At 42.7% G+C, this 12,492-nt stretch overlaps 1 protein-coding gene and 1 long non-coding RNA gene across 2 annotated transcripts in view; one reads left to right on the forward strand and one right to left on the reverse strand.

Annotated features, from left to right (window-relative positions):
* The window catches only part of SLIT3 (slit homolog 3 (Drosophila)), a gene marked incomplete at its 5' end in the record, with an annotated part of 547,731 nt that overhangs the window by 372,924 nt on the left and 162,315 nt on the right, over positions 1-12,492 (reverse strand). The gene's annotated exons all lie outside the window — the stretch shown is intronic.
* Positions 6,774-12,492, forward strand: part of LOC105552296 — an 8,101-nt gene continuing 2,382 nt past the window's right edge. Inside the window, exon 1 of the long non-coding RNA XR_001007987.1 lies at positions 6,774-6,792. This is a non-coding gene — a long non-coding RNA (uncharacterized LOC105552296). The remainder of the gene's footprint in view (positions 6,793-12,492) is intronic.

Below are 12,492 nucleotides of genomic sequence, written 5' to 3' on the forward strand. Positions count from 1 at the left end.
TCTTCAACCTATCTTCTTTGCCCTAAACTCCTAGGCTCCCCCACCTACATTCCACCACATTGAAGGGCTTACCTGCATGGTGCCAGCAAAGGTAATAATGCTGGGATGGGTGTGTGTGTGTGTGGGGAGTGGGGCATGGGGTCAGGGGTTGAGTTTTATAACTCTGTTTTACCTATCTCTAAAGACAGAAGTGAGCTGGTATTATAAAGTCAGATACAAATGAAAGATTGAGGCTGGGGAAAGGGAAAGAAACCTTTTTCTTCCCAGTGAAAACATTTGCATGCTACAATTGGAGAATGTGATTCTGCCAGCAGGTCATATTAGGGTTGTGTCCTGAGCTATGGACCTCATGCATGCAATTCTCTTTCTCAAAACATAGCTTCGAGGTAGGCATAATTACTCCCTTTTGCTGAATAACCAGTAGGAGGACTAGAAAGGTGAAGAAGATGCCAGTCACCCAGCTGGTAAGCCTCTGAGCCAGGAACTTTATCCCAAGAGCAGATTATTGAGTGTGAACACAGTACCGGAACTCAGCAACGTGGAGACTGCAAGATGGCCAGTCCACCCTGGGAGGAAATAGAGTGGCATTTGAAAGGGATACGATGACAGCTCTTATTTATTCGTTACGTGTATGACCTGAGGCAGCAGGGCTGGAATTTGCCTGAGATCCTTAAGTTTGAATCTTCATCTAGTATACTACCCTGCCCACAACATGAGCTGTGGGCAGACATTCTCTAACTTTAGGAAGCAAACTTTTCCACTGGGGAGAGAAAGCTGTCAGTCAAAAACTTCTCACTGGGCAGGGGGTGCACATGCATTTTTCCCACCAGAAGTTGCTGAAATGTCTGGGAGACTTTTAAGGTTGACTCGGCCATGATCCTACTGCAGATCCTGCTGCTTCCTTGGTTTCCAGAGCAACAGCGCAGGATCGGGAGAACATGCGTGGTGTCAGATTTGGACAGGGAGGCGAGCAGCAGTGTTTGTCGGTGGGAACGGAGTGTGACACACACAGCCTGGGCTCCGTGCCTTGCCCAAGCTGTCACACGCACCACATCCTCCAGAAGCAGGGTGATAACAGCCTGGAATCCACCAACCCCTTGCCTGTCTTTAAGGAAGAATAGCAGCGATGGGGGAAAGAGACAAAATAAGGGAAAAGGCAGAAAGAGGAGACATTGGTTCAGCTTGAAGAAATTCCTACCCTGATGTACACAGTATCCCCACAGGGCCACAGGATTAGAGAACAGCTGCCGCTCCCAAGGTCTCCAGACACCTCCAATCCTCATGACTCGGACAACACTTTGCAAAATTAAATTACTTCTCATTGGGAAACTGTTCGTTATAATTGGGGCTGGTAATTTTTCAGAGACCAGGTCTGAATGGAACTGTGGGTTAGGGCAAAGTATAGGAAGAGTCAGGAAGCAGTCTCAATCTCTTCGGTTAATGAGCAGGTCCCAAATCAGGGAGGGATGTTTAGAAGAGACCTTTCTGGATATTGTTCTGGAGTCAGCTGGAGAGCTAAGAGAGGGGATTAAAATACGTATATATATATCTTGAATCCATCTGGAATCTTAAAGAAACTATTATTCAAGGAAGGAAAGGGATGATTTCAGAAACGGCTCCAGCCCCATAATAGAAAAGGCAACTTAAGACTCTGGAGTTCCCAGCTCGTACCAGAAGGTACTTACTGAAAATCTCCTTCCAACATCTCTGGCCTATAGGTGATTCTGTAGATGTGACGTGCAAGAAACCAAATCTGTTGGGTCCAGAGAAGAAGCAGAGAGGCTCAAAACCATTTTTCCCAGAATAGATGGTAAATTCCTTGCTCTTCTTTCTTTTCTTCAATCTTGTTCTCTCATGAACGTCTTTTGCAAGATGAATTCTGTGGAATCCGGGAGCCTCAATCCATATCTGGTAAAGACCAGGCATATAGAAAACTTGGATCTCTCTGCTGTAAGGAATCTAAGAGATGCCTGAGATCAACTCTTCTTTGTACGGAGACAAGCATACAGCTCTAGGGGCCTCCTAGAGTCATGGTATGCAAATAATTAAACAAACGGTTTAACAGCAATGTTGTCAGGAAAAGAATTTCCAATTCCATCACCATGGTGACAGTTCATCAAAAAAAGTCTACATCTAAAAATTGCCTTCACTTGGCTGATGGAAAATAATAAATAAGGCTCCCAGGGCCTGCACTTTCTATTATCTATTACTATCAGCCTGAACTCTCCCCTAGTTCTGCCTTTAAACCTGGCTTGGCCCTAGCATAGCTATAGCCACCTGTGATTTCCCAGGATGCTTAAAAGGTGAGTGGCTAATTTCCCAAATCCTCCAATCACCAGCTTGTCTCCTCTCCCCATGCTCTTGCTGGCATCCATTAGCCTTCAATCCTGGGTTTATTAACTGTCCACAGCAATTTCATAGATGGGGCATTTATGAAAATGACTCTTAAACTCCTGGGTGCGGTGACTCCCTGGCAGAGACTGTCCAGCAGGAGAGGAGATTAGGATATTCTGAGAACTGAATCAGAAATGGGCACCTGTGACTTCCTTCTGTTTGAAGAGAAATGCCACAGCTTAATTTTTATATTAAAAATGAAATTATATGAAGGCATCCTGAAATAGACAAAGTATGTGGTTTTGCCATTTCTAGGAGAACTGCAATCCAAGCAAATGTGGTGGGTGTGAAGCTTTCAAGAAGTTGGGTCAATAACAAGGACTGAAAGAGGAGCATCAATTTGTAAGTTCAGGAATGTCTGCTCCATCTTTGCAGAGACAAGCACATATCAGGGACCATCCAAGTCCTCCACTGTGGACTACGTGAATCATGACACAATCGCACAATGGAACACCGTGCAGGACTATGATATACAAACTGCTGAAGATTTAGAGTTATTGACATGGAAAGATGCCCACGATGTATTATTAGCAAAAAAATCAGGCGGCAAAACAACATGCATAGCATCATCCTAGTTAAAGTGTATCTTTACATGTGTATGTATATAAGGAAAAGAGTAGAAGGCTATATACTGAAATGTTAATGACTGTTACCTCTGCCGGCTTTTTTTATTTTTATATAATTTTAGTGCCTAAAAAATATTTTATGCAGTGAGCTTGTATGAATATTATAATCAGAAAAAAAAACCACACCAAAACTCTAGAGCTACTTTTAGATCGACTTTTCAAGAATAAAGGATAGGTACCAGGTCTCTACTGTACCAGACACTGTGGTGGAAGGCAAAATTTTAAAACTACATGGTCCCTGCCCTCAGGGGGCTTGAAGTCTAAATGAAGGGATATTGTGTGGAACAACATGAAATTTACCAGCAAGTCATAGGTTTTTAAGAGTAAAAGAATGAAACATTAGATGGCAGTGGATTGTGTTTCCTTGGGTAGACAGACTTAGGATGGTGGCTGAGTAAAAGAAAATTGAGGTGCCCATCCCAGATTGGTGTAATATTGGCCAAGTTGCTCATGTGCTCTGGGATTCAGTTTTCCCATCTGAAAGTAGAGTTAGTAACAGTAGATGAGGTAAAGCACATAGCACAGGCTACATTCAGAAAATGCCCACCTTTCTGATTATTTTATCATTCCCACCAAGGGCCTGGAGAAAGTGAGTGTGGGAACGACTTTAGACGGAAGAAAGACTAGCCTTTGTTATAATATTTCTTGATGCTCACAGTCATGTCCCTTTTGAAAAGACACTTCTTCTAGCATAAGTGTTTAAACAAGTATTTAAATTAAATGGCATTCATTTTCCCAGGGACATGCAGAAGTCTGGCCCACACTTCTCCAGCACAATGTAGTTTTTACTGTAGTGCTTAATCCGTTGATGACTTAATCTGTTGATGAAGCCAATCAATGGTTTTCCCCGCTTCCTAAGCAAATGACTTGCTCCACTCCAATCAAAAGGCACCTTTTATCTGATTCCTTTTCACTCAGCTCTCCACCGTGACCCATATGCCACTTCACTCCACCTTCCCCCTCCTGAATGGAATAAGCCTGGTCCAATTTGCTTGTATAAACAGAAGGCCGAGGCAGGCGGGGGACGTCACTTGGCCGCAGCGGTTCTGCTTTTTATACATTCCTCCTGCCTTGTTTCCTGAGACCTTTCAATACAGCCAGACTTGGAGGAGAGTTATATTAAACAGTTTGACTCCAAACCTAAACAGCCCCTGAAGCATTAGTGGTTCAAAGATCTCCTGGTGCATTTATGAAAAGCCATTGATCTGGGAAGAGGTGTTAGAGGACTTGAAATGCACTAAGAAAACTCCTTTGCTGGCAGGAGGCAGAGTGGTTTTCATTAAGGAACTGCCCTTTATCTCGTCACATTACTGACCTGCTGGAGCTGAGACGAACTGCTTCCTTTCACCTTTAAAGGAAGCTGCCTCTGGTCAGAAACTACGATAAGAAAGCATTCATTTTTAAGATACCCAGAAACGACAGAAGTGTGGCACTGTGGTGGCTTGGTTTTCTGAGTTTAATCCCCAAATATTCTTCAACTTATAAACTTTGTGACCACTCTGATGCACAGAAGCCTTAAGAATGCCAGGGGTTATTTCTCCAAATGTTTGGTTATTAGTGATTGGAAAAAAAAAAATCTGTAAATTATGTACTTCAGAGCTCAGGGGGACTTGAACTATCACCTGGAACTGGGTCTACTCTTAACTCAGGGCCATACATGTCCCAGAGGACCATTGGTCAGCTTCAGGGCTGTGTAGGCTGCCACAAATCCCATTGTGCGCTTACCAGCTGGGTGAACTGAGATGAATTCTCTTGTCTTTGCCATGGTTTTCTCATCTAGAAACTGGGCATTATGACCTCCTAGGGTTCTTGCAAGGATTAAATATAACACATGGAAAGTGCCTTGTACAGTGCCTGGCACATAGTTGGCACTCAATAAATACTGTAATCATCATTGCTTGTTATTACTATATTATTCAGGCAGTCTAAAAATTGTAAGCCATATTTTGCATTTATTTGCACGTGTCCACTTTCCTAGGAAGAGGTCCATATATTTCATTTTCATTTTTCCCAAAAGAAGAAGAACCACTAAGCTAGCTAGACTAGTAACTCCTTTAATTGATGAGTAAAATCCTACCCAGAGGTTTTTTCGACCATCATACGGTAACGTAGAAGCAAGGCGAAAGCTAGAACCCAAAATCTGTTGATTCACTGTCTACTGCTTTGCAAAAATTTTGGCAACATTAGCAAAAGCAGCCCAGGCCTTGCACAAATCTGGCCTATAAATAAATGTAGAATAGGACTGGACATATATTGGTGGCTTCAAGGCAAAGGGAGTGTTCAGGGGTCTGGAGGTGTGTGATGGCTGTGGAGCTGTGAAAACACCATTTGACATGTATAATCAACAGAAGAGGGGGTGTGCAAACCAGACAGGGGGAGGAATGGGTGGGGACCCCAGGAAGAAAACACCCCGGTTGCAAATTCCTCTGCATTTCCTATGCAATAGCAAAGCAAGTTGATCCCATAAGCTATCCATAAGCTTTACCAAATCCAAGAGAATCTATGCATAGCTGACTTAGGAAACAGTAGATACTTTTTGAATTCTAAGTGATTGCATCTCTTTCTCCAAGAAGACACAGCCACAGGACTTTGAGGTTTGCACTCTTTTTGTGTGCCGGGTTCCTTAAAATACTTTGATATTTTCCTAGTTAATTTGTTCTCAAACGGAGGCCCTGGGCCAGCACTATAGCTGTCATTGGGGGAACTTGTTAGAAATGCAAATTTTGGGTCCTCTCCTTGGACCTACTGCATCAGAGACTGTGGGGTGGGGCCCAGCAATCTGTTTTAACAGGGTTTCCAGGTAATTCTGGTATGCACTCAACTTTGAGAACCACTAAGTTAATTGGTGTGGCACAGAAACCAAGCAAGAAATGAGGGCTTGAAAAAGCCTTCCAGCAACTGAATCCCTAGAATACATTTTTTGTTTGTTTGTTTGAAACAAACTGGAACTCGATTAGTAACTTAGATCTTCCTGTGTTTTGCAAACAAGAGATCTTGGAAGGAAGTAGAAAATCAATTTCAAGGCCTTTCATCTCAGTTACAATGACACATTCATTTTAGCATCGTGTGGGGAGGGAGGGAAGGAGAGAGAAGGCAGGCAGTGGTTTGGTTTGTGGAGAGGAATACACAATTCCAATGGAATCCACTGTAATTTAGGGGCAATTAGCATCTGCACATTCTCCATCCATGAGGCTCCATTAATCCAGTTAATCCTCATCTTCTAATCAAAAACAAACATCCTTGAGTGTACTTGGGATCCTTTTAACACGTTCTCCCCACCTGAATGCTGTCCTCTGCCTTGTAATCCAGGGCTTTTAGGAACCACTTCAGCTTTTGGAAAGGGGGGAGCTACCCACCACCTTGGCTGGGTCCTGCCAGCCCCTTGGAAACCTGCCCTCTCCTAGGCTGCACCCTCCCCTGAAACTTGTTCTTTGACTAGACCTGCCCTCTCCCTGCTATTATTTAAGTCATTCTTGATACTTCTTTGCTATTCTGGGCAGCGTTCCCTGACGACTTTCTGACTGCCCCTTGGCTAAACACACAAGTGCTTGGATAATACTAATGCCTTGCATTGCTAAGTCACTTAACTGTTTCCAAAGGCCTTTCCTAGTTCACTTTTCATTTGATCCTCCAAACTATCATAATATCATTACTATTTCTCCACTTCCCACCCACTCCCACCCTCCCTCTGCAATTTAGAGATGGGGGCCACTGAGGCTTCCAGAGGTTTTGGGACCTGCCAAACCTGCATAGCTAGTAAATGGATGACAAGGTAGGTTCAAACTCAGGTCTCCTGATCTGCAGGCAGAGATCTATTATAGACCCTGTTTCTTTCTGACCACCCACCTAAATCCATAATGCCAATGAATAATGCATTTGTCCTTTCACTGTGTTTATGTCTTTGGAATGTCTTTGTATCTATGGAAATCAGTGCATCTTCCTTAATTTAGAAACCGCTAAGGAGAAGAAATTCTATCTGTGCAATTCAGGTTCAAATAATACTGTAAAGTACTTCTACCTATTCAAAATATTTTCATCTTTATTTTATTCTATCCATAAAACAATCATATGAGTTAAAGAGGATAAACAATATTACATCTATTTAATGGTAAGAAAACTGAAGTTTGGCTAGTAAAAGCAACTTATTGGCTCAGTAGAACGTGGTATGGTTGGGAATAGAATACAGCTTTCTAGTTTCTGGTGCTGTATTTATCTATTAGATATGTGGTTTTAAAATTGTGACCCTTGGGCTATTGTATGCTTCCTCGTGGAAAGGCGAGGCAGGCAGGGCTCAGGGTATTCCACTACTGGTTTAACTAAAAGCTTTCCTCTCCTGAAAAGCACCTTAGAAGGCCCTGACAGGCCCTCACTTCCTGTCTTGAGTACCCAGCATAGCGGTAGTACTAGTCAGGTGCAAGCAGTGGCTTCAGGATAATATCCTTGCAGACGGCCCTGGTAAGCCTTGAAGTTTTTGCAAGCATTTCACACTTCCTGGCTTGTAATCAGGGTAGGCAGTGAAAACCGCACTTTGTCCTCACAGTAGGAAAGTTACCCCCTCAGCCATTTCATATTCTGTTCATTAATTCCACAAATATTTGTTGAGTTACTATGTGCTAAGTACTGTGTTTGTGTCTGGGACTAGAGGGGTAGAAAAAAAATATGGAGGTTATTTCACCTCTACCCTCATAGAACACGCCTTCTGATAGATCTGAAACAGATCATCTCACCAATAAATAATTCCAAATCGTAATAAAAGCTATGAAGGAAAGATCTGTTTGTTGCATGAAAGTAAGGAGCGGGATCTCACCCAAACAGGTGGTCAGGGAATTACAGTTCATGGAGGTTACACCGAAGCTAGGTTTTCTTGGAAGAGCACACCTGCTGCACGCAACGGCACTGTCTAGCATGATGCAGCAAATGTTTGCCCTGGTTGAGAAATCCAGAGGAGACACAGCTGGCTGGGGCCCAGTGAGCAAGGACAGTGGCAGGAGATGGGAGACGGGGTCAGGAGGAGCAGGGCATCGAATTTATGCATAGCAAGTTAGGCAGCCGTTGCAGGGACTTAAGGAAGAAGTATCATGATTGATTGACAGTCACGATGACTTCGGCTATTGTCTGGAGAACAAATTGGAGCTGTTCAAAAGTATAAACAAAAGAGCTGGGAGGAGGTGATTAGGTGGTTTTCCTTTGTTACACAGTTAGAGGTGCCCTTGAGGGATTTTGTAATTGAATGTGGAAGAGACAGCAGACAGCATGGACAAGACTTAGAAGAGTAAGCATGGTAGAAAATAAAAAGCACTACTTTGGATTAGGTGATGTGGTTCCAATCTTGCACCTCCATGTCCTGGATGTGTAACGTAGGACAGGCCACGTAACCAACCCCTCTGGGTCTCATTTTTCCCATTTATGACAAGGGGCTAATAATCCAAACTCAGCAGGTTATTAGGATGTCTAATTAAATAATGTCAGTGCAAGTCCTCTGTGAATGGGAAGGTACTGTGAAAATACAGGGCGTCGTTATCATTAACCATGTCCATATATACAAAGTAATATGCACCTCCACGTCCTGGATGTGTAACGTAGGACAGGCCACGTAACCAACCCCTCTGGGCCTCATTTTTCCCATTTATGACAAGGGGCTAATAATCCAAACTCAGCAGGTTATTAGGATGTCTAATTAAATAATGTCAGTGCAAGTCCTCTGTGAATGGGAAGGTACTGTGAAAATACAGGGTGTTATCATTAACCATGTCCATATATACAAAGTAATTATAATTATAGCTCTGAGTAAACATGAAAGAACATTTTTTATCTCTGTATCCTGAAAACAAGTTACTGGAAACCAAGATTTTTGTGTTCTTAGAAGTTTGGATTTGTATTTCATAAATCTACCTTTTTGATGCTGGAAACTTTACAACTGATGAATAAAAATCACTTTAACCTTTAAAAAAATCACATTTGGTCAGAATTATAAAATAATCATATTTAATTCATATCATGTCTTCCAAGTCTTACTCATTGATGTGCCCATCTTTTTTTACCATATATGTGTAAATAGTAACTTGATGTTTTACTTAAGTTGAATTTATACAGATTCCCCCCCACGTTTTAGTTTTTTTTTTTAAATTTCAATGTAAAGAATACTACCTGCGAGGTCACGGAGTTCATCTGCTAGTTATTTTTTTTTGTCCCAATTCACATGAAAATAGTTGGAGGACTATTAACATATAATCTAAACTATCGAATGGGACCTCGTATAACACTTGTGGTGAATACTATGCTTGGGAAACAAAAGCGTATTCTATTCATTTTGTAAAATGAATTTTATTGTGTATATTGTATATCCCATGATATGGGATACAAACAGATAGTAAAAAGATACCATAGTGAAGCAAATTAACATAGCCATCATCTCATAAGTATCATTTTTTTCCTTGATTTTTTTTTTTTTTTTTTGTGGCAAGAGCAGCTGAAACCTACTCCTGTAGCACGAATCCCAAATACAGCACAATTTTCTTTTTTTTTTGAGACTGAGTCTGGCTCTGTCACCCAGGCTGGAGTGCAGTGGCCGGATCTCAGCTCACTGCAAGCTCCACCTCCCGGGTTTACGCCATTCTCCTGCCTCAGCCTCCGGAGTAGCTGGGACCACAGGTGCCCGCCACCTTGCCCGGCTAGTTTTTTGTATTTTTTTAGTAGAGACAGGGTTTCACCGTGTTAGCCAGGATGGTCTCGATCTCCTGACCTAGTGATCCGCCCGTCTCAGCCTCCCAAAGTGCTGGGATTACAGGCTTGAGCCACCGCGCTCGGCTACAATTTTCTAACCTATAGTCTTCCAGTTGTACCTTAGGTCTCCAGACCTGGCCATCCCCTCTATCTGCTACTTTGTACAGACCTCCATCTCCCATCTCCTCCCTAGCTACCCGCTGCCCGGTAACCACTGTTTGTTCTCTGTTTCTGTACATTTGGGTTTTAGTTTTTAGATTCCACATATAATTGAAACAATGCAATCTTTTTCTTTCTGTGTCTGATTTATTTCACTTAACACAGTGCACTCCAGGCTCATCTATGTTGTGGCAAATGGCACGATCTCTCCTTTTTAGGGCTGAGTAATATTCCAATCTATACATATACCACAATGTATTCATTTGTCTGTCACCAGACACTTAGGCTGTTGCCTATGTTTGCTGTTGTAACGCTGCAGTGAACATGGGCGTGCAGGTCTCTTTATGAGGTGGTGATTCCATTTCCTTTGGGTATGTGCCCAAAAGAGAGATTGTTAGGTCATCTGGTAATTTTATTTCCAATTTCCTTGGAAATACTATTTCAAATTCCAAGAATATCCATACTATTTTACATAATATCCATACTATTTTACATAAATGCTGGACCAATCTACATTCCCAGTAACAGTGTACAAGGGTTCTCTTTTCTCCATACCTTCACCAACATTTGTTATCTTGTGACTTGATAGTTGCCATCCAAATGGGTGTGAGGTGGTATCTCATCTGGTTTTAATGATTAATTAATGATGAATGACATTGAGCACCTTTTCATATACCTGTTGGCCATTTTTGCATATTCTTTGTAGAAATGTCTATTCAGGTCTTTTGCCCATTTTTAAATCGGGTTATGTAGTTTTTCCACTGTTGTATGAGCTTTTTTTTTTTCTTTTTTTGAGATGGATTCTTACTCTGTCACCAGGCTGGAGTACAGTGGCACAATCTCGGCTCACTGCAACCTCCGCCTCCCAGGTTCAAGTGATTCTCCTGCTTCAGCCTCCCAAGTAGCTGGTACTACAGGTGTCCACCACCACGCCCGGCTAATTTTTTGTATTTTTAGTACAGATGGGGTTTCACCATGTTGGCCAGGATGGTCTTGAGCTCTTGACCTCGAGATCCACCCACCTCGGCCTCCCAAAATGCTGGGATTACAGGCATGAGCCACCGTGCCCAGCCTGTTGTATGAGTTCTTTATGAATTTGGGATATTAACCCTTTACCATATATATATCTTGTAAATATTTTTCCCCAACCCATAAGCTGTTTCATTTTGCTGATTATGCCCTTTGCTATGCAGAAACTTTTTAGTTGGATGTGGTCTCATTTATTTGCTTTTGCTTTTGTGGCCTGAGCCTTTGGTGTGATATCCAAAAAAACCTGTCAAGGCCAATCAATGTCCAGGAGCTTTTTCCCCGTATTCTCTTGTAGGAGTTTTACGGTTTCAGATCTTACATGTAGGTCTTTTATCCACTTTGAGTCTATTTTTTTGTGAGTGGTATAAGCTAAGGGTCCAATTTCATTCTTTTACATGTGGAAATTCAGTTTTCTCAGCACCATTTATTGAACAGACTATCCTTTCCCCATTGTGTTCTCTTGGTGCCCTTATTGAAAATTAGTTGACTATTAAACCATTCATATTCTAGGTCTTTTTCAATATAAAATTAACAGGGCCTTCCACTGGCCCAGTGGTGCCTTGGAATCCCCTGGAGTGTTTCTAAAAGTCATGAGGCCCAGCTAGACGCCAGATCAATTAAATAAAAATCTCAGTTCACGGGACCCAAGCCTCAGTACTTTTAAAAATTTCCTATGACTTTTTTTTTTTTTTTTTGAGACAGGGTCTTGCTCTGTCACCGATACTGGAGTGCAGTGGCTTGCAATCACTGCTCACTGCAGCCTCGACCTCTCCAGGCTCAGGAGATCCTCCCACCTCAGCCCCCTAAGTAGCTGGGACTGCAAGTGCAAGCTACCACGCCCAGCTACTCTGTGTGTGTGTGTGTGTGTGTGTGTGTGTGTGTGTGTGTTTGGTAGAGATGGGGTTTTGTCATGTTGCCCAGGCTGGTCTTGAACTCCTGAGCTCAAGTGATCTGCCCACCTTGGCCTCCCAAAGTGCTGGGATTACAGGTGTGAGCCACTGGCACCCAGCATCCCTAAGATGATTTTATGTGAACTGAGACTGAGAACCACTGACTTAGATTCTTGGATGCCTTCTAGAACTTCTAAGATTAGACAAATATTGCGGATAGACTGTAAGAGAAGAACCTGGCTGTAGTGGAGACAATCACTGTTATGTTATCCAGAGGAGAGGGCCATCTTGATCAATAATAGCAACGGTAGTAGTAATACTGCTACTACTGATGGCAACATTGAAGGCTAACTTTGTCAGTATTCTTCTAAGTGCTTTATAAGAATTACTTCATTTACGCCAGGCGTGGTGGCTCACGTCCGTAATCCCAACACTTTGGGAGGCCGAGGCGGGCGGATCATGAGGTCAGGAGATCGAGACTAACCTGGCTAACACGGTGAAACCCTGTCTCTAATAAAAATACAAAACATTAGCCGGGTGTGGTGGTGGGCACCTATAGTCCCAACTACTCGGGAGGCTGAGGCAGAAGAATGGCGTGAATCTGGGAGGTGGAGCTTGAGGTGAGCCGAGATGGCGCCACTGCACTCCAGCCTGGGCGACAGAGCGAGACT

The sequence above is a fragment of the Mandrillus leucophaeus genome, unplaced genomic scaffold (genome assembly GCF_000951045.1).
Source record: "Mandrillus leucophaeus isolate KB7577 unplaced genomic scaffold, Mleu.le_1.0 Scaffold115, whole genome shotgun sequence".
Classification (NCBI taxonomy): Eukaryota; Metazoa; Chordata; class Mammalia; order Primates; family Cercopithecidae; genus Mandrillus; species Mandrillus leucophaeus.